Source organism: Diprion similis, chromosome 9 (genome assembly GCF_021155765.1).
Source record: "Diprion similis isolate iyDipSimi1 chromosome 9, iyDipSimi1.1, whole genome shotgun sequence".
Lineage (NCBI taxonomy): Eukaryota > Metazoa > Arthropoda > Insecta > Hymenoptera > Diprionidae > Diprion > Diprion similis.
The window spans coordinates 10,897,501-10,908,161 of NC_060113.1; the positions used below are offsets into that span (position 1 = coordinate 10,897,501).

General features: G+C 45.9%; 1 long non-coding RNA gene and 1 other non-coding gene across 2 annotated transcripts in view; both read left to right on the forward strand.

The window, feature by feature from the left end:
* LOC124410342 overlaps positions 1 to 4,166 on the forward strand; it is a 14,969-nt gene extending 10,803 nt beyond the window's left edge. The window contains exon 3 of the long non-coding RNA XR_006929596.1: positions 4,157 to 4,166. This is a non-coding gene — a long non-coding RNA (uncharacterized LOC124410342). The remainder of the gene's footprint in view (positions 1 to 4,156) is intronic.
* LOC124410721 lies at positions 687 to 841 on the forward strand. Its single transcript, XR_006929616.1, has one exon. It is a non-coding gene; the product is annotated as a 5.8S ribosomal RNA (ribosomal RNA).
* Positions 4,167 to 10,661: the final 6,495 nt, after the last annotated feature.

Here is a 10,661-nt window from a genome sequence, read left to right on the forward strand (position 1 = left end):
CGCCGCTAGCGGCGCATACGCCGCGCCGTAACAAAAACTCTTGACGAGACCTTATAGAACGTCGTAACGGTCGGGCCTGGGTGGCCGGCGGCGCGCACTATTCGTCGTACCAAAATGAGCGGCGCTGACGCCGGATCCGATGGGTCCAGCGTTCGCCGCGGTCACGACGAGCGCGCTCGCCGGCGTTACCCACCCGACGACCGATTCGTGCGCGGCATATAGCGACCCGTCACTCCGCCACGGCGGAGCAGCGGCGGGTCGGTCCGCGCCTTCGGTACCGAGGGCTGGCCGCGTCTCGTCGGACTTTGGTAGGGTCCGACGAGGGTCAAGTGCGAGACTGGTCTGAGCGCTACGTCACGGGCAACCTATCCCACGTATCCGGGGCGTCGCGGCTCACACGCCGCCCGCGCCCGAACATGTGGGGCCGCACACGCGGCAGGTTGGAACGCGAATCTTCGCCCGTACGCCGTAGCGCGGCGGCGGCCGTGGGCAGTCCCAGCGGTTGCGGGACACGACGGCTCTTGAACGTATCGTACAAATCGAGAAGTGACGCGCGGCGCCCGTTCCTCCCGCGCGTGGTTCTCCGCGCGAGGGCCGAAGCACGCGGCGTCGCGTTATATACAAACTATCACAGAAAGCCGGTAACAACCGTAATTACGCACTTACATGCGAAATTCACATATGATTACCCTGAACGGTGGATCACTTGGCTCGTGGGTCGATGAAGAATGCAGCTAATTGCGCGTCAACTTGTGAACTGCAGGACACATGAACATCGACATTTCGAACGCACATTGCGGTCCACGGATACAATTCCCGGACCACGCCTGGCTGAGGGTCGTTTCACAACGACACACTGCTCTGTAGGCACGGGGCTTCCCTGCACACACGAGCGAATGACTGGGTTCTCGCCGTCCGTGTCGCGCGCCAGCCGCGCGTCAACGGATGGCGTGGCCTCAAACGAACACGTATGTCACGGTTACGACGCGTCACCGCTGATCGCGGGGTCGAGCTGTCGCTGCCGTTCGTCACGTTCCCGGTGCTAGCGGTAGTGGCCGAGAGAACGAACGAATCCGGCACGGCGACACCGACCTTTCACCGCGCGGCCGGTCGCCGCTTATGCTAACGAATTCCGCGAACGTTGCTTTGCCCGCAGGGCGGAGCCGTGTTCCGGTCGTTGCCGTGACTGATTTTATATTGCCGTCCTCGCGTGTCCGTGCTTAACCGCCGTTACCACGTCGAAGTACAGTGATATCACGACGACCTCAGAGCAGGCGAGACCACCCGCTGAATTTAAGCATATTACTAAGCGGAGGAAAAGAAACTAACTAGGATTTCCTCAGTAGCGGCGAGCGAACAGGAAACAGCCCAGCACTGAATCCCGCGGTCCTGCCGCCGGGAAATGTAGTGTTTGGGAGGATCCACTTATCCCGGGGCGTCGGCCCGCGTCAAAGTCCATCTTGAATGGGGCCACTTACCCGCAGAGGGTGCCAGGCCCGTAGTGACCGGGACGCGCCACGGAAGGATCTCTCCTCAGAGTCGGGTTGCTTGAGAGTGCAGCTCTAAGTGGGTGGTAAACTCCATCTAAGGCTAAATATGACCACGAGACCGATAGCGAACAAGTACCGTGAGGGAAAGTTGGAAAGAACTTTGAAGAGAGAGTTCAAGAGTACGTGAAACCGTTCAGGGGTAAACCTGAGAAACCCGAAAGATCGAACGGGGAGATTCATCGTCAGCGACGCAGGCTTCGCCGCGGCTCGTGATGTCGGGACCTCGCGTCCACGGCACTCGGTCGCGGTGCAATGTCCGGCGGCGCCGGCGTGCACTTCTCCCCTAGTAGAACGTCGCGACCCGTTGGGTGTCGGTCTAAGGCCCGGTCGGCTGCCTGTCTCGGCGTTCGCGTCGGGGCAGACCCCCGGTTGCCCGTCCGGTTGCCCGTCCGGCTGCCCGGCGGTACCCGCACGGTATAGAGCCGCATTGAACTGCGTCGGGCCCGCCGCAAGCGCGGTCAGCGATTCCCGGTGGTCGGACCTAGCGCCGTCCCCGGGCCTGGCCAGCTGTTGGCTGGCGGTGTCCTCTGGCTGGCTCGTTTGAATTATCACATACCGGTCGGCGACGCTATTGCTTTGGGTACTTTCAGGACCTGTCTTGAAACACGGACCAAGGAGTCTAACATGTGCGCGAGTCATTGGGACGAGCAAACCTAAAGGCGAAATGAAAGTGAAGGTCAGCCCAGCGCTGACCGAGGGAGGATGGGCCGCGTCACGATGCGGCCCCGCACCTCCGGGGCGTCTCGTTCTCATCGCGAGAAGAGGCGCACCCAGAGCGTATACGTTGGGACCCGAAAGATGGTGAACTATGCCTGGTCAGGACGAAGTCAGGGGAAACCCTGATGGAGGTACGTAGCGATTCTGACGTGCAAATCGATCGTCGGAACTGGGTATAGGGGCGAAAGACTAATCGAACCATCTAGTAGCTGGTTCCCTCCGAAGTTTCCCTCAGGATAGCTGGCACTCGCGTACAAAACGTACACGAGTCTCATCCGGTAAAGCGAATGATTAGAGGCCTTAGGGCCGAAACGACCTCAACCTATTCTCAAACTTTAAATGGGTGAGATCTCTGGCTTGCTTGAACTATGAAGCCAGGAGATCTCGGATCAGAGTGCCAAGTGGGCCACTTTTGGTAAGCAGAACTGGCGCTGTGGGATGAACCAAACGCCGAGTTAAGGCGCCAAAGTCGACGCTTATGGGATACCATGAAAGGCGTTGGTTGCTTAAGACAGCAGGATGGGGGCCATGGAAGTCGGAATCCGCTAAGGAGTGTGTAACAACTCACCTGCCGAAGCAACTAGCCCTGAAAATGGATGGCGCTGAAGCGTCGCGCCTATACTCGGCCGTCAGTGGCATACGAGGCGGCCTAGGCCGTCATGAAGCCCTGACGAGTAGGAGGGTCGCGGCGGTGTGCGCAGAAGGGTCTGGGCGTGAGCCTACCTGGAGCCGCCGTCGGTGCAGATCTTGGTGGTAGTAGCAAATACTCCAGCGAGGCCCTGGAGGACTGACGTGGAGAAGGGTTTCGTGTGAACAGCCGTTGCACACGAGTCAGTCGATCCTAAGCCCTAGGAGAAATCCGATGACGATGTTGGTGTAATTCTATGCCTGACACGCCCGTCATAACGCGTTCGACGCGTGGGCGGGCGCGGTTTGAAATGTGACACACCCGTCGGGCGAAAGGGAATCCGGTTCCTATTCCGGAACCCGGCAGCGGAACCGTTTACAAGTCGGGCCCTCGCAAGAGAGTTCGTCGGGTAACCCAAAAAGACCTGGAGACGCCGTCGGGAGATCCGGAAAGAGTTTTCTTTTCTGTATAAGCGTTCGAGTTCCCTGGAATCCTCTAGCAGGGAGATAGGGTTTGGAACGCGAAGAGCACCGCATTTGCGGCGGTGTCCGGATCTTCCCCTCGGACCTTGAAAATCCAGGAGAGGGCCACGTGGAGGTCTCGCGCCGGTTCGTACCCATATCCGCAGCAGGTCTCCAAGGTGAAGAGCCTCTAGTCGATAGACTAATGTAGGTAAGGGAAGTTGGCAAATTGGATCCGTAACTTTGGAATAAGGATTGGCTCTGAGGATCGGGGCGTGTCGGGCTTGGTCGGGAAGCGGGTTTGGCTGACGTGCCGGGCCTGGGCGAGGTGATGGTTATACCGGATCCGAGCTCGGTCCCATGCCCTGGCCTCCCGCGGATCTTCCTTGCTGCGAGGCTTCGGCGGCGGTTCGCCGTTGCCGTCGTCCTCTTCGGCCGCCATTCAACGGTCAGCTCAGAACTGGCACGGACTGGGGGAATCCGACTGTCTAATTAAAACGAAGCATTGCGATGGCCCTAGCGGGTGTTGACGCAATGTGATTTCTGCCCAGTGCTCTGAATGTCAACGTGCAGAAATTGGCATAGAAATACACCAACATCGTCATCGGATTTCTCCTAGGGCTTAGGATCGACTGACTCCCGTGCAACGGCTGTTCACACGAAACCCTTCTCTACGTCAGTCCTCCAGGGCCTCGCTGGAGTATTTGCTACTATCACCAAGATCTGCACCGACAGCGGCTCCAGGCAGGCTCACGCCCAGACCCTTCTGCGCACACCGCCGCGTCCCTCCTACTCGTCAGGGCTTCATGACGGCCTTGGCCGCCTCGTATGCCGCTGACGGCCGATCATAAGCGTGACGCTTGAGTGCCATCCGTTTCCAGGGCTAGTTGCTTCGGCAGGTGAGTTGTTACACACTTCTTAGCGGAATCCGACTTTCATAGCCACCGTATTCAGCGCGTCAAAATACGCCGGAAATAGCCCTTTTTATTTTAATATAGCTCACAATAGACAGTCAAGATCCGATTGTTTGTTCCTTGGATATCACGGGATAACTTTTCTTCTATACATGCTAACTATGTGCAACTTTGACTCATCGTGTTCAGCGCGTCAAAATACGCCAGAAATAGCCGTCTTTTTTCTGATATAGCTCAAAATAGAAAGTCAAGGTCCGTTTGTTTGTTTCTTGGATATTGGGGAATAACTTCTTTCCTATACATACTTGCGACCTGAAACTTGTTTTATCGTGTTCGGCGCGTGAAAATACGCCAAAAATAGCCCTTTTTTTCCTAATTGAGCTCAGACTAGGAAGTCGAGGTGCGTTTGCTTGTTTCTTGGATATCGGCAAATAACTTTTTTTCTATACATGCTCGTGACCTGAAAATTGTTTTATTGTATTCAGCGGGCAAAGTAGGCCGGAAATGGCCCTTTTTTGTCGATATAGCTCAGAATAGGAAGTCGGGGTCCGTTTGTTATGTTTCTTGGATATCACGTGATGACTTTTCTTCTATACATGCTAGCGACTGAAAACTTGTATGATTGTATTCATTCCAATTCTGACGCGCTAAATACAAAAAAACAAGGTTTAGATCGCTAGCATTGATAAAAATGGAGTTATCGCCCGATATCCAAGAAACAAACGAACGGATTTTTGCTACCTATTTCAAGCCTGATCAGAATGCAGAATGTCATGTCCGGCGTATTTTGACGCGTGGAATACGAGTGAACAAGTTCTGGGTTGATACTATTTATCGAGAGAGAGTTATCATCCATTGTCCAAGAAACTAACGAATGGATCCCGGTTACCTATTTTGAGCTTGATTAGAATGAAGAGTGCCATTTCAGGCGAAGTTTGACGCACTGAAGACGATGAAACAAGTTTCAGGTCACTAGCATGTATGGGAAGAAACAAATCACCCGATACCCAAGAAACAAACGGACCTCGACTTCCTATTCTGAGCTACAACGAAAGAAGAAGGGCTATTTGCGGCGTATTTCGAAGCGCTGAACACAATCAACAAGTTTCAGGGCGCAAGCATGTATGAAAGAAAAGTTATCACCCGGTATCCAAGAAACAAAGAAACAGACCTTGACTTCCTATTCCGAGCTATGTCAAAAGAAAGAGGGCAATTTCCGGCGTAATTCGACGAGCGAAATACGATAAACTAAGTTTCAGGTCGTTTCATGTATAGAAGAGAAGTTATCACCCGATATCCAAAAAACAGCATGTGTAGAAAAAAAGTTATCAGGTGATATCCAAGAAACTGACGAACGGACCTTGACTTTCTATTCTGAGCTATATCAAAAAAAAAAGTGCTTCTTTCGGCGTATTTATAAGCACTGAACACGATGAAAAAAGTTTCAATTCACTAGCATGTATCGAAAACAAGTTGTCACGTGATATCCGAAAAACAAACAAACGGCCTCTGACTTCGTGTTCCAAGCTATATCGAAACTGAAAGGGTCGTTTCTGGCGTAATTTGACGCGCTGAATACGATCAAACAAGTCTTAGGTCACTAGCATGTATCAGAAAAAAGTTATCACGTGATATCCGAAAAACAAACAAACGGCCTCTGACTTCGTATTCCAAGCTATATCGAAACACAGAGGGCCGTTTCTGCTGTATTTTGACGCGCTGAATATGCCAAAACTAGTTTCAGGTGGCTAGCATGTATCGAAAACAAGTTATCACGTGATGTCCGAAAAACAAACAAACGGCCTCTGACTTCGTATTTTAAGCTATTTCGGAACAAAAAGGGCCGTTTCAGGCGTAATTTGACGCGCTGAATGCGATAAAACAAGTTTCAGGTCGCTAGCATGTATAGTAAAAAAGTGACCAACCGATGTCCAAGAAACAAACAAACGGACTTCGACTTCGTATATCAAGCAATATCAAAACAAAGACGGCAGTTTCTGGCCTCATTTGACGCGTTGAATGCGTTGAAACAAGTTTTAGGTCACAAGCATGTATAGTAATAATGTTACCAACCGAGATCCACAAAACAAACAAACGGACTCCGACTTTGTATATCGAGCTATATCAAAACAAAGACGGCCGTTTCTGGCGTAATTTGACGCGCTGAATGCGATAAAACAAGTTTCAGGTCGCTAGCATGTATACTAAAAAAGTGACCAACCGATATCCAAGAAACAAACAAACGGACTCCGACTTTGTATATCGAGCTATATCTAAACAAAGAGGGCCGTTTCTGCTGTATTTTGACGCCCTGAATACGACGAAACAAGGTTCAGGTCGCTAGCATGTATAGTAAAAAAGTTACCGACCGATATCTAAGAAACATACAAACGGACTTCGACTTCGTCTATCGAGCTATATCGAAACAAAGACGGCCGTTTCAGGTGTAATTTAACGCGCTAAATGCGATCGAACAAGTTTCAGGTCGCTAGCATGTATAGTAAAGAAGTCACCAACCGATATCCAAGAAACAAACAAACGGACTTCGACTTCGTATATCGAGCATGTGAAAACAAAGACGGCCGCTTCTGGCGTAATCCGACCCGCTGAATGCGATAAAACAAGTTTTAGGTGGCGATCATGTATAGAAAAAAAGTCATCACGTGATATTCAAAAAACAAACGAACGCACTTTGACAACCTATTCTTAGCTAAATCGGGAGGAGGAGAGCCATTTCTGGTGTATCTCGACGCGCTGAGTACGATGAAACAAGTTTCAGGTCGCCAGCATGTATAGTAAAAAAGTTACTGACCGATATCCAAGAAACAAACAAACGGACTTCGACTTTGTATATCGAGAAATGTGAAAACAAAGACGGCCGTTTCTGGCGTAATTTTGTTACGTTCTGAGAAAAACGCCACGAGTCGATTCTGATTCACTGCGTGATTTTGGTTAATCTCTTGACTTACGTATTTGATGTTCGAAAATCTGCTGATCAGCTCCTCAGCTCTTCTCGTTCGGCTCAATCAATTCTGAGAGTTTGTAAGGTAATTAGGCTCGTACCAACCATCACTATGCGTGATTGAAATAATTCTCTTCACACAACACTTTAATTTAGAATAAACATTTATGAATCATCAACAATCTCCGTCAACTTCTCAGTTGTTGAATTTACAATGGTTCATAATTTGGTGTTATGCTTATCACAATCACAACTGTTATTAAATCTTTGAGGTTCCGAGTTTGACTTTATTCACTGAGTCCAAACTTTTCTATGATTTCTGGATTAAACTCTGTTCTAAAGTTGGTCTGTTTTCTATGACGTCTAAAACTGTCTCTCTAATGTCTGGATTTATTCTGCTCTGATCTCTATGATATCTAAAACTGTTCTCATCTCATTTGAATTAAGGTTGAGCAAAGAGGTGGAAAAAGTAGGAGGAGTTTGAAAGGATTACAGTTTCTCGCGGGTCTAGGATGTTTGGATGAGGATATTAATTAGTATGGGGGTAAAGTTTCTGATTAGTGCGTAGGATCTTGGCGGGGAATTAGCGTAAGGCGGTTGGTTTAGAAAGCAAGCGGCGATACGCTAATTGGCCGCGTGATCATTAAATAAGGGCGCTATTCCTAATTCTGAGAATAAGGCTTCCTTATCTGAGAGCTATTCATGACTTCTCTTTCCACGTTTCCTCTGTTTAGTCTACTCGACTATCTTTATTGAGTGATAATTGCAAGTGATTATTGACTTGAATTATCGCAGGTGTTTATTACTTTGAGTTATTGCAAGTGTTTATCGCCCTGAATTATTGCAAGTGTTTATTACTTTGAAGCATTGCAGCTGCGATCGTAAATTAAGGGATTTATTTGAAAGCTAATGTTGAAAAATATAACTGTCAAATGTGAGAAAAATATTAGTACCATATATGTATATAAGTTTAGCTGATGAAATAACGGTTAATATAGCGTAGAGAACTATCGATATAAGAATATTGCACGTTATGATTATAATTGTGCATGTCGGTATTAGTCTAAGAACTACGGGCAAGAGCTCCTAAAGCTCTCCTATGGTAACTGCACATCGGTAATGTAGGATACAGAGAGGGTGCCCCCGTGGATACCGGCTGGCACGTAACACCTCCCCCGTTAAGATTCAAGCGTCCTCGCTCGACATAAGCGAGTGTTATAATACCGACGTGAAGCTTCCATAATTCGATTTACTAGATCTAAAGGTACACTTGATAAATCATATATGTTATAACGTTTTTTCATAGAGATTGTGAGTTACTCAAGAATTACATAAAATTAATAATGAGTTATGTGATTACTTGAATAATGGTAAAGTATGATGAACAAAAATATTGATTAACGAAGTATAAATGAATATGCTCAAAGTGAATATAATAGTACTGGATATCTGATATTTACGATTATTCTATGAGTATATTCGATTAAGGTAAGTAATATTAATATAAATGTCAATTATTATTCTACGATTAAGCTATGAATTATATAAGGATTGAAATATTCAGTGAATATACTTAAGATTGTTCGATATAATTTCTTAATTTTATGGATTATTCTGTGAGTTATTCTATTAATTATTCTTCGAGTAGTTTTATGAGTTATTCTATGATTCATTCTATGATTTATTTTATGATTTATTACGGTTTTCAAAATGTACTTTATGTAGTGTCATGAACTTATATATACTATATTCCATAATTTCAATATTTTCATATTCTGCAGTTGTTCAATTCTAAGATTCATTGATTCAGTATGATTATACAGATTCCTGAAGATTTGTATAGTTTGTTTCGTTCTATAATATCTGTGTCAGTAATTTAAGTAATAAAATAAACTGTGACTTTAATTAATAAGCTATCTTGGCTCTGTCGCAATGGACTATTTTACGTTTATTCTTTTTCAATTCTATTTCAATATCATTTTTTTCTGGGAATACGTCTGTAATCATGTACGGTCCTTTGTAATTGTCGTCTAGTTTTCCTGTCTTTTGGTTTTTTACGAGATAAATGCTCTGTCCTATTTTGAAATTGACTGGATTTATTTTCCTGTCGTAGTATTGTTTCGATCTTTCCTTGGCTTTTTCTAAATTTTCACGTGCTGTATTCAGGATTTCTATAGTTTTCAGCATAAGGTTTTTTACGTAATCGTCGTATGTTAAAACTTCGTCCAGGGGTGGGAACTCTGAGGGCATACGGGCGTTGCGTCCGTAAACTACTTGAAATGGGGTGTGGTTAGTTCCTTCGTGTTTACTTGTATTGTAAGAGAATGTCGCGTGAGACAGCCATTCATCCCAGTCTTTCTTTGTTAAATAATGTTTTAGGTAATCTACGAGTACTTGATGGCTTCGTTCTAATGATCCGTTGGATTGAGGATGAAATGCTGTTGTTTTGAATTGCGTAATTTTGAATGCTTTTGCGACACGTCTCATTACTTGTCCAATAAAAGCTGCTCCTTGATCTGTCAAAATAGTTTTCGGACATCCGTATTTACAAATAAAGTTTTTAACGAATGCATCTGCGAGATCTTCGGCAGTTGCATGGACTAATGGTATTGCTAAACTGAATTTAGAAAGGTTGTCTTGCATGGTTAACACGTATTTATAACCATTTTGGGAAGTTTTGAAGGGTCCTACTATATCTAGAGCTATTTTGTCGAATACATCTGCACATGTATCTGTTATGACCATCGGCTGTTTAGTTTTAATACGCGTGAGTTTCTTCTTTTGACAACTGATGCATTTCTTTAAAAAATCTTCTATCTGTTTTTTCATATTATCCCAAAAATATTTCTGTCGAATTCTATTGTACGTTTTTGTGATACCTTTGTGTCCTGCGATCGGGGATTCGTGATTCTCTTGTATTATTCTGAGTCTAATATCAGGAGGTGGAATGATGATTTTGTCTTTACAAATCGTTATTATTATTTGCGTTCCGGAAAACATTTGTCTAATTATATTCTTTATTTTAATCCATCCAAGGTCGTTTATACCACTTTTACCTTGCGATATGCTTGCTGTTTTAATATTTAACCATTCCATATTTTGTTTTAAGTTTTTAAATGCGTCGTAAAAGTTCTTCTCCAGAGGTAAATCTTGTTCGTGTTCTTGAGTGACTAATGCAATTACTCTTTTCTTTGGTGTTCCTAATATTACAATGTGTCCTATCTGATACTCTGTTGCTGGTTCGATATTTTTCAAATATCCTTTTTCAGATAAAAATTTACCTACTTCGCCTAATGCTGTTCCATTGGCGGAAATAAAGCATAGATAATTGTCTTTCCTCATTTCTAAATTATCTCGTGTTTCTATCAAATTGGTAGGTTCTTGTTTTGATAATTTTATTGAGGTTTGTGAATCATCAGATACCGTGGT